The following is a 22,556-nucleotide window of genomic DNA, read 5'->3' on the forward strand; positions in this document are numbered from 1 at the left end:
ATGAAAGACTCCGGCATTTGCTTCCGTTGCTCCCCAACTCAGCAGACTTGGGAGCAGACCTCACTTGCTTCACTATGACTGGAGGGAGATGAGGCTTAGAGAAGTTGGCTGGACCAGATGAGTTCACGCAGGGACTGCCAAAGCCAGCATATCAGCTTGATCCAGGTTGTGCTGGAGCTGTTTGGAACTGGCAGCAGCAGGCTTCTGAGGCAAAGGAAGACTCAACGCCACAGACAAACACTTCATTTCTCTCTGCCATCACTTTTAGAGCTTTATGGAGAATATAGAATCCTGATTAGTATTTTTGTAGTATCAGCTTTCAAAGCAATAGTAGCCCTTAATGAGCTTATTTGGTTGGTGATTAGAGCTGTCAATCAACAGACATAGAGGATTGACTTCAGATTCCCTCAAGGATGTCAAAGTCCGTAGACACTAAAGACTCCTAAATACAATGATGTAGTATTTACTTGTAATCCATGTTAATCTTTATATTTAACCAAAATCCTTTATGGATGACTTCCAAACTCCAATGCAAATTCTGTGCAAATAGGTGTTAGATGGATTGTTTAGGGGATAGCAAGAATTAAAAGTGGCCTGTACACACTTGGAATGGACATGGTTTTTCTTCAAATATTCTTAGCCCTGGTTGTTTGAGTTCTGAGATGCAGAACCCAGATAAGGAAGGTTGTATCCCTTGCCTCCCACTTTACCCACTTGAGTTTCAAGATGTCCTTGTGAGACAGGCATTGGTCCTCCTATTTGGATGGAAAAGAAACCGAGGCTTGGGGAGAGTAATTAGCCTGCCTGTCAGGTTAGAGCCAGAAAGTAGCAAAGGCATATTTTAACCCAGGCCTTTCTGTCATGAATTCAGCCTCCCCTTAAGCACTCCGTCAATTCTGTATTTGCAGTATAAAGTTAGTAAAATATCTTATTCGATCCTTCAGCTCGACAGGGAGATGGGTGACATGGTGGCAGGTAGGTTCAGGATGCAGGTGCAACACGGATATGAGCGGGGCATGGCCACGTGGCAAAGACTACACAGACAGGGCCCGCAGACCAGGAGGCTGATTGTGAAAGCAGAATGGCTCTGCCTCTACCCCCTGCCCCGGTGGCCCCAGCATTCCTGTAGCCATCCCAGGACAGGAGGCAGGTCCCAGGCCAGGCCATCCTCCGCCTGCTTGCAGAGGACACAGAAGCACCTCTGTTGTTGCCATTGGAGCTCCTTGTTGACGGATGGCAGGCCATTCATCAGGTCTGAAACCATTATTCATGAAGGACAATGGCCCACTGGAACACTGGAGGAAGAGCACGAAACAGACAGAGGAGGGATTATGTGGAACAAAGTCAAAGGGAAATTTAGGAGTCTTGCTTCCTGAGCCTTGAAAGCAGCAGGGATAAGGCTCTCTGGAGCAGTTGTCTGTCAACAAACGCGCTGAGAGCCCAGGCAAGTTTTCTGGCTTCTTGGTGTCCATTACTAGCCAGCGTTGGAAGTGATTGTATAGGGTTTAGCAGAGGATTACCCTTTTGGACAGCCTTACATGGGATATACTTTGGTGTGGAGGGGAGTTTAGCATGTGTGAGATTTACTTTGTGGTGAAGAACTGGTGTATGAAGAACCAGGTCAGTAACTTCAGAACCATCGGGAGGAGCTGCCTTTGTCGGGAGCACTAACCTCTGTGCACGGGTCTGAGAAGATAAACAGACCAACGGCTTTCTTTCACTTGGCTTGAGAATCACTTTCTAAAATACTGGAAACCTCACTGTGTAAGATGGGGAAAAGTTAATGCTCTCTGTAGGAACATGGAGCTAAAGATAATAAAGGCGTCCGGTCAGAGACATAGGCTCTCAAGCCTGCTTCTTTGGCTTTGGCTTTGGGTCAGAAAACAACTCTGGCTGCACAGCCTGATGTTTTCTGACAGTGGCCAAGGAGGGGGTTTCCAGAAGCAGGCGAATAGCCAGCCTTGAGGGGAACAAAGCATGCAGCTCCCCTACCACGAGGGCTCTGTGGCTTGGGAACTGGGTGCCTCCTTAAATGAAGGAGCCAGGATATGCTTAGGGCAGGGTTGCCAGGGATGGTGTGCACTCTGCCAAGCACTCAGTGTGTCTTGGGTCTCCCCATGATGAAGGGTAGCCTTCTACTGAAGAGCTGTTAAGAGCAGGCCCTAATGTGTGCTTAGCACTTGCCTGGTGGCATTCAGAGGTGCTATTTATTGGTCACTGCTTAAGAAACTTATTTCTGGGACATCAAGGCCTGGAGTCCAGCCCAGGCCATGTCACTTGCTCAACCTTGATTAGATGTATTTCTTGACCCCTCTGTAATTTTTTTTCATCCTAACACATGAGACTATAGCAGTATCCAGACGTTTCCGCAGCTAAAGGTGCCAAGCCTGAGGACCTGAATTTGATCCCCAGGATATACATTGCAAAAGGAGAGAGCTAACTCCTCTGATTTGTCCTCTGACCTCCACATATGTGCTTTGGGATGCCTCTACCCCACCAACACACGCATACACACACACACACACACACACACAAAGAAATGAACAGAAAAGGAATATAACAGACCATACTTCACAGAGAGGTTGTACATACTAGATATGTAAAATAAATTAATACTTGTAGAGCATTTGAATAAGCTAATATAGTTAAGACATTAATTAAACTGCCATGTAAATTGTTAAATAACCAAAGATACAGCAGTTGCAATAGTATCTGACACATAGTATTTTATGATTGTTTTGAGTTATTGTTTATGTGTGTGAGCGGTTGCATGTGTATATGGGTATATGAGCACATGTATGTAGATGAATGTAGAAGCTAAACAATGACCTTTGGTGTCTTTCCTCAGGAGCTGTCTGCATTGTTGTTTGAGACAGGGTCTCCCATTGGGACCTGGGGCTAATGTCTTGGCCAAGATCGGCTAGTTGAGCAGCGGCAGTGACCCTACTGTCTTTGCCTTCCCACTACTAGGATTACAAGTGTCTGCCAGCACACTTGAGGTTTTTATATGGATGCTGGGGAATGAACTCAGGGCCTTACTGAGTCATCATCCCATCCCTTTAAAACTGATGTGTATTGAGATCTTGCTCCATGTGCACCTCTGATGCCAGGAATGTAGCAGCGAACATCATATGGCCCTTCCCTAGCGCGCTCATAGTGTTGAGGACCAGCCACATAAATGTCCATTCTCCATGACAGGAAGTAGTGCGTCTTCTGAAGATGATTCAGGGCAAGTGCTGCAGGGATTCATCGTTGGGAGAGATAGAGACTGGTTTGCTGAGCCAAGGAAAACCTTCTGGAAGAAAGAGCACTGATTACAAGGCTTAAGGACAGGGAGGAAATCCTGACCTGGTGATAGTGGACGAGAGCTCGCACCGCCCTGCCTTGGAGGTGCTCTCGTATGGAAGTATATGGGGTTTTGCAGCCAATGAAACAGGAACAGCCCCAGGGAGAGAAAGAATAAAATACTGGCAGCATTTTCTCAGAGTACTGGGGGACTCTGAGAAGGGACAGGCCACAGGGGCTGAGTGACAGGGCTGCTGTCCACATTGATGCAAGGGTGAGGGAGACTCTGAAGTGTATGGATTGTTTCAGAACAGTAACAGTCAGCATGAACAGAGGGGCAGAGGTGGGTTTGGGCAGAATGGTGTGTGTGTGTGTGTATGTGAGAGAGAGAGAGAGAGAGAGAGAGAGAGAGCGCGCATGTGTGTGTTAGTTCTGGATGTCTATATGTGTGTATGTGTGTGTGTAGTATATGGATGTCTGTGTGTCTGTGTGTGAGGTGTATGAATGTATATGTGTGTATATTTGTGTGCATGTGTGAACAGATTTGCATGGTAACTGCAGGGCTCACTGGAGGGAATTTGGCCGAAGAGCTCACAAGATAAGCTTGAGGGGCTATAGTCCTCAAACCGGAGAGTAGCGAGTGAATTTGATTCCACTCTGAAGATTTTTATGGGCTCATAAAACTATATTGTGGGCTTGTAAAGCATCAACTCAACCCGCAAAGTAGGATTAACAAGGTAGAGCAGAAGCAAGGTCCCAGGGACTACATAGTGCATCTGCTGTATTTGTCCTGTCCGTTCCTTTCGGTCACTCGTTTCTCACAGCCAGCCCCCAGGAGCTCTGCAGTGAGAGCAGTAGGCCATCCAGCATTTTGCATGTTGGGCACAGCGCTAGCTGGTTGGCCTTTATCCTATGGCCACTCTCCTATCAGCCTATGCACAGAAGCAGAGTTAGAGGTGTTGGTGGACTCGCAACCTCGTCCGCTTAGGAAGCACGGGTTATCAGTGTACCAGTCATTGCCAGATGCAGGTCTGGACTACCATCAGTTGCAAATGCCCAGTGTGCACAGGACGATCAGGGTGTTTCCGTTGTGTGGACTCTCCAACAGTGGCCGTGCTGCAGGCAGGAGTGAAGAGGTGATGTATTCAAAGCCCACCCTTGCCTCTCCATCCCTAGGATAAGCAGTGAACAGTGAGATAGGAACCCCGCAGTCCCCTGCACCGGCTTCCAGTCCCCCAACCTGTGACCCTTAGCCTCTGCCTTTCCATCCCTCTAAAGTGGTGCTTCCCATCTTCAAAGCTCATGGAGAGGCCGCGTGTGGGGTACCCAGGCGGAACCTGGCAGTTCTTAGATCTTCAGCCATTACTTAGCTTCCTTCCCTCTCCGTTTGCTCACAAGAAAGACTTTCAAAGAAACCCATACCTTGCTCACGAGAGCTTTAGCTCGTCTTTGATGGTAGAGACCCAAGTCTCCCCTGTATCTCAGGTTTGGGACCATTTGCGTGTTAGACTGATATCAAGGTGGAGGAGCTTGGTGAGTTCTTTCCTAGCAGATTGGTTATTCACACGTGGGGATGGGTACTCTGTATTCCTTAGCACAGTGGTTAATAGAGCACCCCTGTGTGCAGACTAAATCTGGGCACCCAGTGGGGACCGGTGGATGGGGCAGAGCCTCTTCTCTTGGCCGCAAGGGCAGAAGAAGGCACCCACAGTGGGCACTGAGCTGGGTATGTGTGTGCTGCAGATGATGGGGGCACAGGAACTGTGGTCTCCGGCAGCTTTACATCTACTTCTGCATGGAGGAGTCGGGGTCAGGCTCTCGCAGGCTGACTCCGATGGGTCTTTCAGGTCAAGACTGAGAGAGGCAGCTCTTCATGGCAAGGACAGTGGGTGGGAAACAGTAGAACGCTTTCTAGAAACTGCCAATGTGACTTCGAGAGTTCTCAGAGAAGGAAAACGATGCTGGGAGAATTCATGAACACCCAAATGATCAACAGGACCCCAGCGTGTCTTTTCTTCTCTCTGGGGGTCTCCCCATCCTCCTCGAGAACATTCCTTCCAGCCCCACAATCCGTGCAGCACAGTGTGTGGCTCACACAGTGCGTGGCTCGCAGCCTGCAAGCCAGTGTGAAGCCGGCTGGGCTCTCGGTTCTATTTATCTTATCTTCTATTTATATTTGGAAGCCTGCTTCTTCATCTGTTAGAACCGCCTGTATCTCACGCCCTGGAAATGTCTCTGTTTACCTTGATGCGCTGTGGGCACGATCCAGGGTTATTAATAAAACTCGGCAACTTCCCAGCTGCCAGGGCTAAAGAACTGTTCTACAATCAGTGGCCGTAGCTGCGGGGGGGGGGGGGGGGCTCTACTTGCCCTAGTGAGAACGCCCATTCTCCACAGGCCCCATCTGACCTTGGGACCGGGGTGGGGCAAGGACCATGGAACCAACCTGCTCGGGAAACACTGCAAAGTTTTAGCTTCTCGTCCTCATATGGCAGAACTCACATTTCTGTACGTCTCATAGACAGCAAACAGGCAAGGTTTGGTTACACATTCTGGCTTAGCATTAAAAAATAAATACCAATATCTTACCAAAATAAGTGTTTCCACCATCTCTTAGAAAGCCTGATTGTACATGGTAGGGCTGCCTTCCCTTGTGGTATCCCCACCACTCTGAAGGCCACTGTGTTGAGGTGGCTTCCCCTTGGTCAGCGTTTGCTGTGATAAACAGTATAACCAAATGCAGCTTGGGGAAGAAAGGGCTTATTTAGCTTCAGCATCATGGTAACAATCTATCCCTGAAGGAAAGTAGGCAGGCACTCAAGCAGGGCAGGAGCTTGGAGGCAGGACCTGAAGCAGGGACTGTGGAGAAAACTGTTTATGGCCTTATTTCCAGTGACTTTTTCTGCTTTCTTTATTTTTAATTCCTTTTTACATTTTTAGTTTTTTTTCTTTCTTTTTAGGATCATCATATCCAGCGCAGGGCCAACTACTCAGGGGTGGCACAGTGAGCTAGGCCCGCCCTCCCCAGTCTATCACTAATCAAGAAAATGCAGTACAGACTCGCCTCCAGGCCAACTGGGTGGAGATACTTTCTCCATGGAAGTTCCTCTTCCCAGATGACTTTAGCTTCTGCCAAGCTGACAGAAACTAACCAGTACCCCCTTTCATGGGGGGCTTGAAGTTTGGTTTGCTGGTCTCCACTCCACCCCCTCTGTTGTATTTTCTGTATGGGAAAGCCAGTCTACCTTCCTGGGCCTGCATGCGGTGTGGTCTCTCGTGAGAGTATAACTAGGCATGTATTATCGATAGACAGTCCCAGCGTGCAGAGAATCAAAACGAGAATTGTGTGCTGGTACAAAATCGACACCATCAGTAGAAAACACACTGAAATGATGTGTGTTTGTCTCTTGGTAGGCTTGGGATAGACTGTAGGATGGGCTTCCATAATGCTGGGCCGTGAAGCAAGGAGCTGTCTTTCACGCAATCGAAAGGAGAAACAGCCAATGCCCCATGTGCAGTGTTTCTAGGCTAGAGTGGTCAGGTGTTCCAAGTACATCTGTGTGTATGTAGTGCATGTATTTTTACATGCAGATTCGCGTGTGCATACCCATGTGTGTAGGTATGCCTGCCTCTGTCTCTCCCCCTCTCTCTTCCCCTCTACGCACACTGCGTAAACCCTTCCAAACACCAAGATCTGCATTGCTAACCATTCCCTCATTCTGACTGCTGGAGTGGGCACGGCTGTTCCGCTTCCACAGCTCTGGAGACCAAGGCTGAGGGAACGAAATGACTGTTCTGTGTGATGCCTTCAGAGTCTCACCTTTGACCACGGCTCTGCAGAGTGGGCAGGGTGTGGTTACGGGGCAGCAGGTGCCCGTGCTAGTGTCTGATTTAAGTCATACTTGTTGGGTAACCCTATTCAGGGACTGGCCCCTCCCCTTGGGAGTTCAGTTTCCTCCACTGCAAAGTGAGGTTACTGCCTTAAGTCAGAGTTTCTTAATGTGAACATGTGGCCGGGAAGAAAATAACTGAAAGTTAGCATTTTCTCCCATTGCGAATATAGGCAATAAACCACAATAGCATTAGCAGTTGTTAGGGACTTGTTAGCAGGAAGATCAGATATTTTTGTATCCCATTATAGTTATTGGAGATGCCTCAAAATATCATTTGCGCTCATCACTACCTCAAGGTTATGATGGTTATTAGACAAGCCGCTAGATCTTGTTATGACTTGGAAAAGAAATAAAAATATAACAATCACAAATTTCTCATTTTAACATTTTGATAACTATTTCAGTATAATTGGTTTCCTTTGTAATCTGATTGGTTTTTATTTTATGCACTTAAAAGATGCGGGTTTCTTCCTTTCTGCCTGCCTTCCTTCCTTCCCTCCCTCCCTCCTTCCTTCCTTCTTTTCTTCCTTCCTTCCCTCCTTCCTTTCTTTATTCCATTATTTCTGGGAGAAGGTCTATATGTTTAAAGGAAGTGTTGAAGGGGTTGGTGGGACCCCAGAGGTAAGACTAGGCTGAGTCACTGCAGGACCCCAGGTTCCACCAGGCCAGATGGTCACTCAGCAGCCCAGGCCCCCCATCCTCCCCAGGCCCATCTGCTTCCACACCTGACGCAGCTCCAGAGGTGCTCCCCGAGGCCCCACGCAGCTGGGATGGCATTCAGTTTCATCAGATTCATCTGGTCTATAGTCTAAGGAAGGCTGGTACTGTCAGATGAGTGTGGGTTGGGTGGGAGGAGAGAACGGGAGACTCTAGGCTCATCCGGGTCTTTTGTGATGGACAGCATCTAGTGCTCAAGTATCTTGGTCTCATCTCGCACGGCTGACATCCTCCTCACCCCTGTTCTTCTGCAAGATCCCCATAGGAGCATCACTGATCCCGAGAGTTCGGGGATTTGTTTTATAGAAAAAACCACAGGGAGGGCTAGAGTCCAGAGTCACACAGGACAGGATCTAGGAGGAGAGGGAAGGATGCTGGGCAGTGAGGTTGGCCTCTGTCCTGCACATGAACATGCATGCATGTGAACACACGCACATACGTATGAACACATGCACGCGTGCAAACATACAAGGGAGAGGAAGCAGAGCTGCAGACAGGACCACGAGTGAGCTTGTACCCAGGGCGGGGACCGTTTGTCCTAAGAGCACAAGGCTCAGTAGGACTAGAGGTGAGACCCTACCAGAGGCTCAGCTGAGAGATGACTGTGACTTCATCTGGGGTCATCAATGCCAGCAGAAGTGGAGGGAGGAGGCCAGAAACTGGGGGAGCTTGAGAAGTCAGACCCCGCAGAGCTGGGAGATGCTTAGCTAGTAGATGGAAACAGGGCAAGGCCATAAGGGTGACCCCTGCTCCACTTGCCAACATGGGGACCAGCAAAGCAAGTCTCTTTGGTGGGATCCTGTGAGGTGTGAACTGCCACCCTGTGGAGTTTGCGGCTAGTAGTTGGTTCCTAGCATCAAGACAATTGTTTCTCCTTCATGGTAATTACCCCGCAGTTGGGAAGCCGCTTCATGCTCCGGTGCTTCCATGGCAACTATGGGACTAGGGAAGTAAAGCCTGCTTTAGAAGGCTGCTGCGATGGGTATTGCCGATATAGAATGGAGGCGTCCCCTGTATTGTGAGCTGTCGGTGGCCTCAGGTGGTCTCTGCTGGCAGCTGACTCTCAGAGAATCCTGTGTACCTCACGGGATGAAATGTGGAGTTAATGACAAGTGTGGCAGTGGAGAGGCCGAGTCTGCTTCCTTGACTGTCAGAAACAGTGCATCCTTCCGTCCCTGTCACTCAAGACTGTGTCACAATGGCATCATTGGATGAAATTCAGGCATCAGCTTTCCAGGATTGTTTCTGTGGCCCCTGGCAGGCCACGGAAGCTCTCTGAGCCTTTGTTTCTCAGGTAAAAGAAGAAACGGCGATTAGGACCTAGCTCACTGGGACCATGGAAGTTGAAGTTCAATAAATGTATGCAAAGTTAATGCAATAATTCATCCTACCGGGTGCATGGTAGGTACTTTAGTAACAGTGATTGCTTTGGTTTCTATTGCATGGCCATTTTCCTGCTGCTCCAGAAGAGAAAGCAGGAGGGGATAGATGTGTGACCCCTCTTGGTGTGACCTCTACCTACCTCTCTGCCCAGGTCTCCCATCACCTCCTCTTCACCCGTGAGGTCCAGCTCCAGCAGGAAGGTCATTTTCTCCACACATACCCTCTCTAGGCCTCCAATGCCTTTTCCCAGCCCATGACTAGTAACTTCTGAGTCTCTGGCTCCCATCAAGTGATGCCTAGTCCTTGAAACTCTCCCGGTGCCACTAAGGGATCTATTTTGCTCCAACAGCACCGTTATGTGGCCCTCTCTTAAACATATCCGAGGTCTTACTTTGGGGTTGTGGGATATCTGTGTTTCCTCCACTGAATCTCTTGGGCCTTGTCTCTTGAAACGGCACGGCATTCTCAGAACTGAGCACACGGTCCACGCATGCGAAAAACGCTCCGGCTGAGTGCTATAGAATTCATTTGGTCAGTAGAGGTGGGGGTGGTATCTCAGTCACCCTCCCCAGGCTCCCCACAGCAGCCCCACACATGCCAGCGCAGGGCCTGCCTCAGAGGCCACTATATCACTTGAGTCAGAAAGAAGCATGCTGGGTAGGTTTCGCTGCTGGTGTCTAAAAGGAACAGGACGACATAGGATGCTAAGTAGTGACTGAACAGGGTGGCCCATGGCTGGAGGCCCTCGGCTCAATCAGCTGTGGCTCTATAGCTGGCCGCTTCAGCCTCCATCCTGTCCCCACCTTCAATGTGTCTTCGCTGCAGACATTAAGCAACTCAAGAACAAACTGCAACCCGTGCCTCCAACTTCAAAACCCTTGACTGCAGCCCTTCCCAGTTCACATGTTCGGATGCTCACCCGCCTGCCTGCCCAACTGCCTGTACCAACATGGCCCCATAGTTCACATTCCTTCCTGGACCTTCTGGTGGCAAGGGCTCTTCCCTACTTCCCGTTCTCACCCATTAGAACAGAGACTTCCTGGGGTCCCACTGTTGAGTACAGGACCCCTTCTTCCACCTTGTGCTTTCAATACGCATTTTATCATCTAGGATGAGCAGAGGAGAGATAAAAGTGAGGCCAGGGAGATGGCGCTCCTGTGTGATTCCCGTAATATACATGGGTGCTGTGATAAAGAGACCCACTTTATAGATGGAGAAGATGAGGCGTGGAGGCGCTAAGCTATCTGTCCAGCGTCAGGTGACACCCTTGGTACAAATCTGGGGTTTGATGCTTTTGATGGCGTACATAGCCTCCAGGACCTGCCCCTTACTGAAGAACTGTTAGCAGCTCAGAGTTGCTGGGGAAGGGAGAATCATTCCTTTTGGTTGATGTGATCATTTGTAGGTCTCCTGTAGTCCAGTGGATGGTCCATATCTATGTACATAAGTCAGTACTACCTGAACTTGGTGTGTTATGGGAGAGAGAGAGAGAGAGAGAGAGAGAGAGAGAGAGAGAGAGAGAGAGAGACAAAGTTGGGAGGGCTGTGTTCAGAGCATGTGGGGAGAGCTGAAGGGGAAAACAGGGTGCGGTTATGATCATATTTCATTGTATATCTGCATGAAAATGTCAAAAGTCATTATTTAAAGTCGGGATTTGGACACAGATGAGCCCTGCGTTCTCTCTATTTTTTCTCTGTCACTGGTTCCTTCCCATGTGCAGCCCAGAGATGGGGGCTGGCAATTGTGTGTCAAATGGGAGGGTGAGCATGAAATTGCTGGGTGGAGAAGTTGCTCTTCCAAGCAAGGCTCTCTTGCTTGAGTTGTTAAAATTAGAAAAACCTCTCTCCCATTGCTCTGTGTGTCTGGTTGAAAATCGGCAGCATCCTGCAACATCTTGGATGGTTATTAGACCTCTCTTGTTCTTAGATACATAATAAAAACCATTATTTTTGTAACAAACTCCCTGGAAAGCAGTGCAAAGCAGAGTGTCCTGCCGGGAGTGCCTGCGGATGGGACAGACGCCTGGAGGCCCTAGCTGGCCCTTGGAAAGCCAGTTAATGCAGTAGGATTTCACTCTTGGCCCTGGCAGGCCGTGGGGAGTTGTTAGGTGGCGGGGGGGGGGGGGCTGAGACCTTGTGTCTACATTATAATTTTTTTCATCCTAAATTGCTTCCATCACCCTGACCACAGACATGAGATGAAATCTGACTGAGAAGAAGTGAGGAAGGACAGGAACTTTGATTCTAAAATGCCCAGAAGAAAGCTCAAGTGAACATGTTCTGATACCCTAATCAACAGCAGAAGTCCAGGGGTAAAAATCCAAGCCCCAGCAATGATGACATGGAAAATTATAGCGCGTAATCCTCAGAGATAACTTCCTCACACGGCCATCTGGAAGCAAGGCGACTAGCCTAGCTTAGATCAACAGTTTCCTGAAAGCCTCTGTGTCTCAGAACTCACACAACGTGTCTGGGCCTCAGGGTCTCTGGAACCTGATGAGTCAAGAGCCATGGAAGCTTCCAGAAGGGCTGTTTATGCTTTCTTCAGCCCTGATGTGCTGAGTCCCTGCAGGATATAACTCTTTCAGGTCTGGAACCCAGCGAATGGCTCAGCCCTCCTGGCAGGTGGGCCTAGAAGTTCAGGTGGTTCCCTTTCCAGTGCAGTTAGCGGGACGACTGTGACGACCCACCTTCCGTTCCGTCCCCAGCTCTCACGTACCGACACAAGACAGTTCTGAGACCCAGCCCTGGTTTCCTCTTCAGTGGAAGGCTTTGGGAACTTGGTGAGTTCCTGACACCCCAACTAACCCTGTTACAATCCCCCCCACCCACTGGATTCTAGTGCCAGTCTGCCTGGCTTCCATGGGTTCCAGGTCTCAGTCCTGCCCCAGGCGTGGTTGTATACTCCCGCAGTCTCCTCGTTTGGGAAGCTGTGGGAGAAGGACCCCACATTCTTTGGCAGTAGACTTGACCTGTCTGAAACAAACAAGCAAATAAACAAACAAAATCCTGGCTCTGCTACTCAATGGATGCTCTTAGAGCGTTTTGCCAGCCTTCCAGGGTTCTCGTTTCTTCTGTAAAATAATGAAATGACAGCACCTGGCTCACAAAATTGTAAATGCAGATTAAACGAAATGGTATTTATAGAGCATTTAGGACAGTGAGCGGCCCACTTGATGCTTGGGCCACACAACTAGAATAAGTTGCCTGTAGTCTCCCAAGGGGGTCGAAACCAGGAAAGCCAGGTCTTTTACATGAGGCCTCATTGCAGTCAGAATGGCGTTTGCCAATGTGTTGAATTTCTGCTAGGTGGCAGGTGTATAAAGGCTGTGGCAACCCCGAGGTTCAGGGCTTTCCATATGTGTACATCCCAGGTGGAAACACGGTGGCTCACGGAGGTCTCAAATGCTGCCTAAGGTCAACCAGCCTGGGAGGAAATCAGAGGCAGCTGTCAGGTCCAGGCTTTCATTGCAGAGCCCGTGGTTGTTAGCAGTGTTTTCTAGGATGAAGGGGCACCACCCATTGCCCCGCCACTCTTCCTTGGATTTTGAGATGGAGAAGTGAACTTTTGTGCGGGGAAAGGGCGACTCAAAGAAAGAGATGTTGAAGCAGTGGCTGTAGAGTTTTGGGATGAGCAGAGACAGCCGCAGAACCCAGACTACTGATAGCTATCTTGGCCTTAGCTTCCTGATGGGAATTTGACTCCGGCCAGGGCAGCAGAGAAACTGGTTTTTCTTGGTTCCTCCTCCTTCAGGGTCCAGAGCATCCTGATTTACTGACCTTCCACTTCCATATGTCAGTGGTCCCAGGGGACCAAAGGACATTATCAACAGGTCCCTGGCAACTGGGGTAGGTTAGCCTGAGAAGCTTCTCTGTGGACCTGAAGCAATGGCGCCGAACCAGTCATCACTTCTTCCTCTGTTACTGGGTTCAAAAGCAACAAGGGAAAAGGGGTTCATTTCAGCTGCTCAAGGTGTCCCCTCTGCCATGGCAGGGATGTTGAGGCAGCCATATCACACCCTCAGTCTGAAACAGAGAACAATGAATACAAGCTGAAACTTGATTCACTTTCTCCTTCTATCGGGTCTAGAAGCCCCTGCCCAGGGAATAGACTCACTCAATTACGATGGGTCTTGACCCCCTGGTGCTTAGAGGTTCATAATCCAGGTTAATTCTCAGTCCTGTCAAGTTAGCAACTCATACCACACCAGACTTGTTATGCCCCTCTCTGGGACCCTGTAGGGGCGTGGATGTAGAGTAAACAGAGTTTCAGTGAATTTGGTGGCTGGATGCTGTACTGAGGAAAAGGTGGACTCGGGGAGCAGAGTCAAGATGCTGAAACACAGCCAGAGGAGAGCTGAGCCTCTCTTCCCTTTATCGGCTTCCCCCCACTTAACTCAGAAAAATAACCGGGGAGGAAATATCTATAAATATATGTCTCACTCTATAGAAAGACAAATTCATCAAGTCAATAATTCCAGTCATGCAAATTTATTTTTGAATATGGGAGGGAAGAGGGTAAATTTGATGTAATTACTCCATAATTTGACTTAAAATTGAATCCATTGAAGAGACATTTATTGAATGTGGGCACAGAGGGTGGAGAGCCACCAGAGCTATAGAGGAGCATGTCATGTGATGTGGATCTAGCCTCCCAGGCATCCCCACTTCTAGGGCTCTTGCTGCCAAGGCCACGGCTTGAATTTTGTGTGTGGAAAAAAAATGTAATAGTCCTTTTTTGGCCTTTGATACAAATTCGGTTTGTATCATTTCCTTTCTGTCATCATTAAAATCTGGAGGAAGCAGGTGTGGTGGCTTGGGACAGGACTAGAGAGTCAGGATGCCCTGCAGTGCTGCCCCCAACTTCTCGAAACAGTCTCAAGGCTCAAGAACTCCTCACAGACTTCAGGTTTTCATTTCAAGAGAGCAGGAAGTTTTGGGGGCTACTCATATATATGAAAAACCCCTCAGGCTTGTGGGGAGAAGAGGGTTATAGTTGAGGATGTGCAGGGTGGGCAGGAGGGTCCTGCAGAAATCCCTGTGAGAGGCATCGGTGGCTTGGTGAGACTGCGGAACTTAGGATCCTGGTTTGTCTCTGTTGGCGTGGTAGGTGCATGGTGCCTTGCTATTTTAATCTGCATGTCTTCATCATCAGCATTGTCTCCTGCATGCCGCAGCAATTAACTCTGTTGGGGCATTAACATGCTCTCCATGCTAACACAGGGAGAGGCCCACAGCCCCCTCAGCTCTTGTGGAGGGAGAAAAATGGACTGATTTCAGGTACATTTGAAGGTAGAATTGATAGGGTCTGGCGAATAATTGGCCAGGGCCAGTGTGACATGCGGGAAGTGTCAAAACAGCTATCCAGGACTCGGGTAGAAGCAATTAGGAGCTGGGGGGTGTGATTGAACATGCTGGAAGCAAGCTTACTACAGCGGCCGCTGCAGCAGTAATAATAAAGAAACAGACAAATGGCAAATCCTTCTGTACCAACTCAGAGAGTCCAGCACATACTCAGAAATGGGTAAAGGGCAGCAAGCATGTTAACTCCCCAACAAAGCTAGGACATGTAGAAAAACATGCTTACATAGAAGGTACGCAGATTGAAATACCAGGCTGCCATGCACCTACCACACTGACAAAAGTAAACCAGGATCCTAATGTCTAATATTGACAAGAACAAGGGAGGCTGGTGCGCGCGTGGGCTGCCGGTAAAGATTAAAGTGATACACTCTTTTGTGGGGGGGATTTGCACATTTCTTAAAACTGCTCAGCAGCGTAGCTTTAAAAATACATAATCAAACTGCCACATGAGAAAAAATGGATGAAATATTAATTAGCAGAAAATTTGGAAAGCGTATACCTCCATCAGTGGGGGATTAATTACCAATCCATGTAGCCATTTTAGAGTATGTTCTTTTACTAAGTTAAAAAGAAATTAAAGTCGCTGGGTGGTGGTGGCACACACCTTTAATCCCAGCACTTGGGAGGCAGAGGCAGGCTGATCTCAGTGAGTTTGAGGTCAGCCTGGTCTACAAAGCAAGTTCCAGGACAGCCAGGACTCTTACACAGAGAAACTCTGTCTCAAAAAACAAAAACAAAAAACAAACTCAAAAGGCATTAAAGTCAGTGTACATGGTGTAGCCCTACTTTGTAAACATGAACACATACTATGTCAACATCTGTTTCTCAATATTCCTTCAGACAGGCTTACAAGGGGCCTGGATCTTAATTGATGCTGCCAGGTGGTAGTAACTTTTAAAAAAATATTTAGTGCATTCTGGTAAATAAAAATGACTTTAAAGGGGAATGTGAACTATGGTTGCAACAATAATTAACTAATTCTAATGTGAATTGGGGGAGCGAGGATTCCAGAGAGAGGGGTTGTTGGACTGGGAGAGGCTCTTCAGGGCTTTGTTCTGTTGCTGCTTCTGCCCAGTCTTTGTTGAGGGAATGAGGACTCGCACCAAAGCAGGCGAAGCGCTTCTTCCGGCCCTTTCACCTGTTTCCTCTCCTCTCATAAAAACTTCACACAGATGAACTTTAAGCCGATGGCAGGAGGTGGGGACTTAAAGTTCTAACAATTCTACTCCCCAGCCTCGTCAGCCAGAGTCCAGCACAGCCCCTTGGTGACTGGGGTTTTGTTCTCCTTACCAGAGAGAGCGGAGTCCTAGGTATTATGTGGCAGGCCCTTTCTATTCCCTTGGCTACTATCTTGGATCTTTGAATAAAGAATCGCTTTCAGTCACATGTTTTGAAGCCTGGATGCTTCTTCTTAAAATGCCCTTTTTTGGGAACTTAAATAGCCCTTGTCACGTTATGGAAGCGCTGATGGTGTTGCAGAATGGGCTGAACCTGCCTTGATTCTGAAATAGAACTTAATTAGCGGCCAAACGCCAAGGAGTTATAGATTGGGAGCTCTGAGAACAGGTTGCAGGAGGGGGAGTGGGTGTATTCACAGAGCAGTTCACTGGGTTAGAGATGGCAAGTCTGCTTCCTTCCTTAGCTAGCTACGTGACCTTGGGAACCTCTGCGACATCCCACAGTGGAAAGTGCTTTTGTGATTTTAGCTTTAAAACGTGATCGCTCTAAGTTCTGAGGCTGCAGAATAACCCCAGACCAAATGCAAGCATCCCCCGAGTGGTAGACGGACGAGCCTTTTAGCCTTCAAAGGTTACAGATTCTAATGAGATACAGGCAGATGTGTTCCACAGGCAGCACCTAACCCCTGGTAGCCGCAGACATTTGTGTGCAGCACAGCTCCTATGGTTACTTTTCCATCGTTAGCAACCCTTTGGCAGCTACAGACTCCACCTGTGTTGCAAGGTTGCTTTTCATTGGACCATGGACAGAAGGGCAAGAAACAAAGAAGTGCAGGAACTTCTTTGATAAATCCTTTTCAAATGAAGTTAAGGGCCAGGGGGACGGACGGCTCGGTAGAGAAAGTCACCTGCCACCAAGTCCAGTGTCTTGAGTTTAATTCCCGAAGCCACGCGGCGGAAGGAGAGAACTGATACCCACAAGTTGCCCTCTGACTTCCACCTGTGCAGTGTGCCATGCCCCATCCCCCACGCACACAAAAGAAATACCTAAAGGTAAAGCAACAACAACAACAAAAAATCTGAAAATTAAGTAAAGCAAAGACAAGTGACTTGATCTAGAAGACTTGTACTCTACGGTATAAATGGCACACAGATATGGAAAACCACGTGATGACGGGCCCCAGTGACTGAGCAGGTTTGGGAGGGATTGCCAGCCAGACTGAACTAGCCTTCTTGGTTGTGAAAATTTCCCGTTGTGGTTCCTGAGGATCACGAGATAATATCTGGAGACACTGTCAGCTCGGCAGCTGTCACAGAGTAAGGGCACAGATGGACTGTTTCCTTTCCTTTCCCTTGGCCTCTTGTTTCTTACTTCAAAGCAGTGTCTGTGCGTGGCGGGCTGGCCTGCCTCCCTTCCTTCTCAGAGGGGAGCCAGCTGAAGGCTGGGTGAGTCCAGCGGCCACACTTGCCCACCCTGAACTCCTCTGGACCCGGCGTAGACGGTGCTGCTGCCAGACGCCAGAGGACAAGCCTGCAAAGTGCTCGGAGGAAGGGACTAGAGACGAGAACGAGACACAGAAGAGAAGCAGCGGCGCTGGGCTAACACTGGGGACAAGAAAAGGAGTCTGATGAGTGCCTGAGAGTTCACATCCCATTGTCCTACTATGAGAAATAATAAACTATATTCCTGGGAGAAAAAAGGGTTCTAAGAACGAAACACAAATGGGGCTGCAGAGGTAACTCAGCCAAGAGGAGCTCGTCCCCACCTCAAGGACACACGCTTCAGTGCTCAGCAACTGTGTTGTCTCACAACCACCTGTAACTCCCACTCCAAGGGACCTGATGGCCGTTTCTGGCCTCCCAGGGCCCCTCACACACAGTTGACCCACGCAAACACACATCGATAAAAATTAAAAAAATAAATATAAAAAAATAACCCCGCATGATAAAACAGAGTATGTGAGGTAGTTCTCTCTGTGTGCTTTCTTACGGTGTCCCTAACATAGTATGTTGGCACCTATGAAAACCAAAAGTGTGTGCCAAAATGATTGGAAGGCTGTATTTTCCACACTGCGATCTAAGTACAGTCCTGCCATGCTTGACACACAACCATCGTCCGGCTTAAGTTTCCTCATGTTTACACTTCATTTGTGAACAGTTCCCTGGTGACCCCTGAGCATCTGAAACATCCTGTTCCAGGAACAGGCAGTGTTAGTGTCGAATCTTTGACACCTGTGGGTGCAGAGAACACCCAGGCTCATTGCGGTTGTCTTCTTGTTTTACAGATGGACAATCTGAGGCTGAGAGAGGGCTAGCGATTTCTCGGACCCTTGGGCAGTAGGTAAGTTATGATGCTGAACCGCAGCCTGAAATAAGGCGTACATCTGGTCGCCAGGGCTTCACCTCAGCAGGGACCTGCGCCCCAGCCTCCTGACTTCTCTCTTTTGTGTAAAAGTAAGGAGATGAACTGAGCTGGTTTGAAGTATTTGGGTATTAATCAGGCTGTGAGTTCTGTTTTGTTGCCGTGCTTGGTTGAACTTTGAGCAGAGAAGTTTGTGAAGATCTTTTGGGCCTGGGTGAGGCCTTTCTGCAGGATGGCGGCACTGATTAGAACCTGGCTGGTGTGACATTCGTGGCCTGTCCCTTTGGGAGCCCTGAGTATTTTGTGTAATCAGCAGTCAGTGGGTCTGTACCCAGGCCCTGTGACAACCTATCCCGCGACTTTCATCAAGCCTTTCACCCTTTGTCCTCAGATCTGTTCGTTTTCAGTGATGCTTTGGAGCTGGTTTTCATCAGACTCTTAGGTTTCAGCTCTGTGCTGGGCACAGACAGTGTCGGGTTAATGGGGAGTAGCATGTGCCTCCGGGATATAAGCTCCTCCTCCCACCCTTGTCATTTCACGGAACCCTCTACACCCGCTTTGGGGTTCATGGTCATAGTGTTTTGGTGATGGATTCGTTTGTTGCCGAACGGATCACCACTGGTTGTTGTTGCGTGGCACCGACGGTAAATCTACGAATGAGAAAGTTTCCCTGGATATGCTTGGGACACAGCCTAACGCCAAGTTATTTCTGACCTCAATGGACTTCCTCCAGGGACTTAATCTCATGAATGAGAATTCTTAAAAAGTTGTTTGACGGTTTCATACAGGTATATAATGAAGTTTAGTCGTGAATGACCCTTTTAAACCTATTCCTCAGCACAAAGGATGGTCCTTGGGTAACTGGACTTCAAGCTAAGTCCTGTGCCTTTTGTTGTTTGCTTTGTTTTGTTTTCCCGGGTCTACATCTTTGTTTTACAAAAATCAGTGCCTTCCCTTCCCAGAGCGAGGATAGTCTGAGCTCTGGACAAGCTGGTAGCCAAAGGGAAACGTGCCCAGGGCCAGAGCCCCTGTTTCCAAGTGGCTGGGATTTAACACATCAGAGAGACTCTGCCAAGGGCTGTGGGGCGCACTCCCCTTGTGCAGTGACCCTGCTGGAGGCTGCTGCTTCCCAACGCTGAATGGTTCTGGACTCTGAAGCACACTCTTAGCTCCTGCCTCTACAGAGCCTAGCCTCAGGCTCTGCATGAAGAGCCTTAGGGATGAGAGGCTGGGCTCTTTGTTTATGTGGAAGACAACTTCTGGTGGCCAAAGGAAGCTCTTAGGGTCCTTCAAAGTCTGGAATTTCAAAGTGTGCACGGATAGGATAACCTCGGGCCTAACCTGGTGTTTCTATTTGAGTGTGGATTGGGAATGGCTGGTGGTCCTATTTAATTGAGAAGACAGGCATTGTGGGTTAAGGGAGAAGGGAGGGAGGGAGAGAGGGAAGGAGAGAGGATGAGAGAAAAAAAAGGACTAAGCACTCTTGAGAGAGCGCGCGCGCGCGCGCGCGCGCGAGAGAGAGAGAGAGAGAGAGAGAGAGAGAGAGAGAGAGAGAGGTGTACATATAACCAGACTGAAGTTTTCATCAGAGCTCCGAAATGTGCTTAACAAGATTCATTTTAATCTTTTGTTCATGCGTCTGTATTGGTGTTTGCCACCTGTGTATTGGTGTTTGCCACCTGTGTATTGGTGTTTGCCACCTGTGTATTGGTGTCAGCCTTTGCTGGAGAGATCACTGGATCTCTGAGAGCTGGTGTTACAGGTATCTGTGCTCTCCCTGCATGGGTGTTGGTGATGAAACTTCTCTCTGCACCCCAAAACGGCTCTTAACAAGCCTTATCGACCTCTCTGATTACAGTGGAAGGCCAGCTGTCCCTTCATCCTGGCTAGAATTACCTACATCTCCCTTACCTTCTTTGGAGTCAACTACAAACTCTTTGCTTCTTGTACTAATCTCTCTGTGGCAGCCCCCCCCCCCAACACACTCTTTGCTGTACCCCCTCTCTTTAGAGCTGTGTTCTCTCCCTTCACCTGCCTCACTCAGCAGGAACAAAGCAGGTGACCGCCCGACCTGACAGGGGATAGCGGCCATGCTCTTGGGACCGCCTCCCCTGATGTTCACTGTTGACCCGGCAAGAATCTTAGGGGGTTTTGTTCAGCAGCTGCTCTGAGCTTGGAATTCGGGGGGCATCTTCCTTTCTCTGTGGGTCACTTTCAGCTGCAGGCAACCCACAGGGCAGAGCGTCTCCCTGACAGGTAGGGTTTCCCTTCACCCCAAACAGGACAAGAGGAAGGCCTGTTGAAAGGAGGACTTGGCTCTTACACTGCAAGCATTCTGCCAGGTCTCCGGAGCAGAGCCCGTTCCCAGAGTGATTATCTTTCCTGCATGAGAAGCAGGTGCTTGGTGACAGGAAGCAAGGCAGGCTTAGCAACAGACTTATCTGGCTCTCTACAAGAATGTGTTCCTGTAAACAGGTCTGAGTCTGTGTTGTTTGGTTTGTTCCTCTCTCACCTGCTCAGCTGTGGGGCTGCTGCGGTCTAATTTGCATAGCCTGCTGCAGAGGTAATCAGGCCCTGCCATGAGAAGCTCTGCCTCATGTACCTGTTGTTTATCCCACAGTCCTCTGATGGGGACTAGGCCAGGCAGGTTCTGGTCTCTAGAGAAGCCCCTGGATTCCCCCAGAAAGACCTGTGGAGTAGGCATACATGTATGCATGCATGCATGCATATGTGTGTGTGCATGCATGTGTGTGTGCATGTATGTATGTATGCTCCTCACTTTACTCCTAACTTGGCTTTTATTCAGCAAGTCTGTTCATTCTCTTTGCACAGGCTGTTGCATGCTAGTCTTGAAAGTGTGCCCTGTGTGTGGCTGTCTAGGCATGGGACAGAGATGTGACGGGATCAGATTTGGTGCCTGTTTCTTACATTGATCCTTCCAAGGCAGCCCGCCCATCACAGACTCTGCAGTCCCCTCTCCCTCCAAGGCTGTGACCTCTCCCCTTGTCTGACTCACAGTGGACAAAGCTGGTGTCTGGGCTTGCAAGGTGGCTGCTGTGTGCCTGGAACCCCAGCTCCTGGCGCCTCTTGTTGTTCAAGGAGGAAGCTTTAGAGCCTTTGCAGTTCTTTTTAATGAAGGTCAGATTGCTGATAATCCTTCAGATACACCTGACAGATATATACTAACCATCGCTAGTACTTGGCAACCAAGCAGCAGGAGTAGGGAGTAGGGGTGTCAGTATTGTGTATGTGTTCTCTAACTGTTTTCAAGATGAGGTAACTCAGCTTCAAAAAAGCCAGTGAATGAGACCAAGATTGTGCAAGTGTCCGGCAATCATGCTGGAATTTGTATGCAGGTGTTTAGGCTAGAAGCCATACACCCTGGCCTTATATGAAACATGTACATACAATACCTAGACCAAACGGGGTGTCACTGACTGGAACTGGATCTTTAAATAGTAATGCTATATCCTAACGCTTGGTTGCCTGTGGTCTCCCCCAATTGGATGGTGAGGTTCCCTGAGGCAGCAACTGGAAGCCCCAGCCATACAGAGCTGGGTCTGCAGCAACTCTGGGATAGAGGATAGATTGATCAATAGTGTTAGCAGTAAGCTATTGACTGTGTGTTAGCTGCGCATAGCCCTAAGGGCTTTCTCAGGTGTCTCCGAAGGATGAGATGAGCCCTAAGAACTGCAAGGTGAGGTGATTTCTTCATTGTGTAGCCGCTCTGAATTACAAACTCCTTTTAAATGGTACAGGGCTTGGTCACTTCACATGGCCCCTCAATGAATCAGATATTTTATTAGCATTGATACGTGAGTCTGGTGCTGACATTTCGTGGCATGCTGTTTGTACGAAAGCAAACTGTACCAACCTAGGGCACAGTGGCATGCTATTGTAGTAAGTATAGAAATGTATTCCAAAAGCACAATGAAAAGGCACGCTGAATCCATAGACTTACGCAGCAGCTTGCTATTACTACCAAGTAGTTTGTGCTGTTAGCAATGTGCATTCTCCACTTTCACACCTCTGGCCATGCCATGGCTTCTTTACGTTAGCATCACCATGATCATATGAACAGTACACTGAACTCCATCATGATAATGATGGTATAAGCAGTAAGACATTCTGCCAGCTCAGTTATAATCTCAGGAGACGGTTACTGCACATGTGATCTGTTATTGATCAAAACATCCCGGTGTGACCTGAGTGCGATATTTAGTTTAATTTCTGCAGCACCCTCTTCACGAGATGCTCTACTTACTACCGTTTACAGTAAAGGTGATGGCTTGAACGCGCTTTGTCACTTCCCCAGGTTGCACAACTTAAGAGTAGCAGACCCGGGGAGGGATCTGACCTAACACTCCAGAGCTGG

General features: G+C 48.7%; 1 protein-coding gene across 4 annotated transcripts in view; it reads left to right on the top strand.

Annotated features, from left to right (window-relative positions):
• Positions 1-22,556, top strand: part of Tenm4 (teneurin transmembrane protein 4) — a 652,091-nt gene that overhangs the window by 115,201 nt on the left and 514,334 nt on the right. For all 4 annotated transcript variants that reach the window (XM_050154435.1, XM_050154436.1, XM_050154432.1 and 1 more), the window contains exon 2: positions 18,105-18,160. The gene's annotated coding sequence lies outside the window, so the exon portion shown is untranslated. The remainder of the gene's footprint in view (positions 1-18,104; positions 18,161-22,556) is intronic.

Source organism: Alexandromys fortis, unplaced genomic scaffold (assembly GCF_014885135.2).
Source record: "Alexandromys fortis isolate MF-2015 unplaced genomic scaffold, M_Fortis_MF-2015_v1.1 scaffold_77, whole genome shotgun sequence".
Taxonomy (NCBI): domain Eukaryota; kingdom Metazoa; phylum Chordata; class Mammalia; order Rodentia; family Cricetidae; genus Alexandromys; species Alexandromys fortis.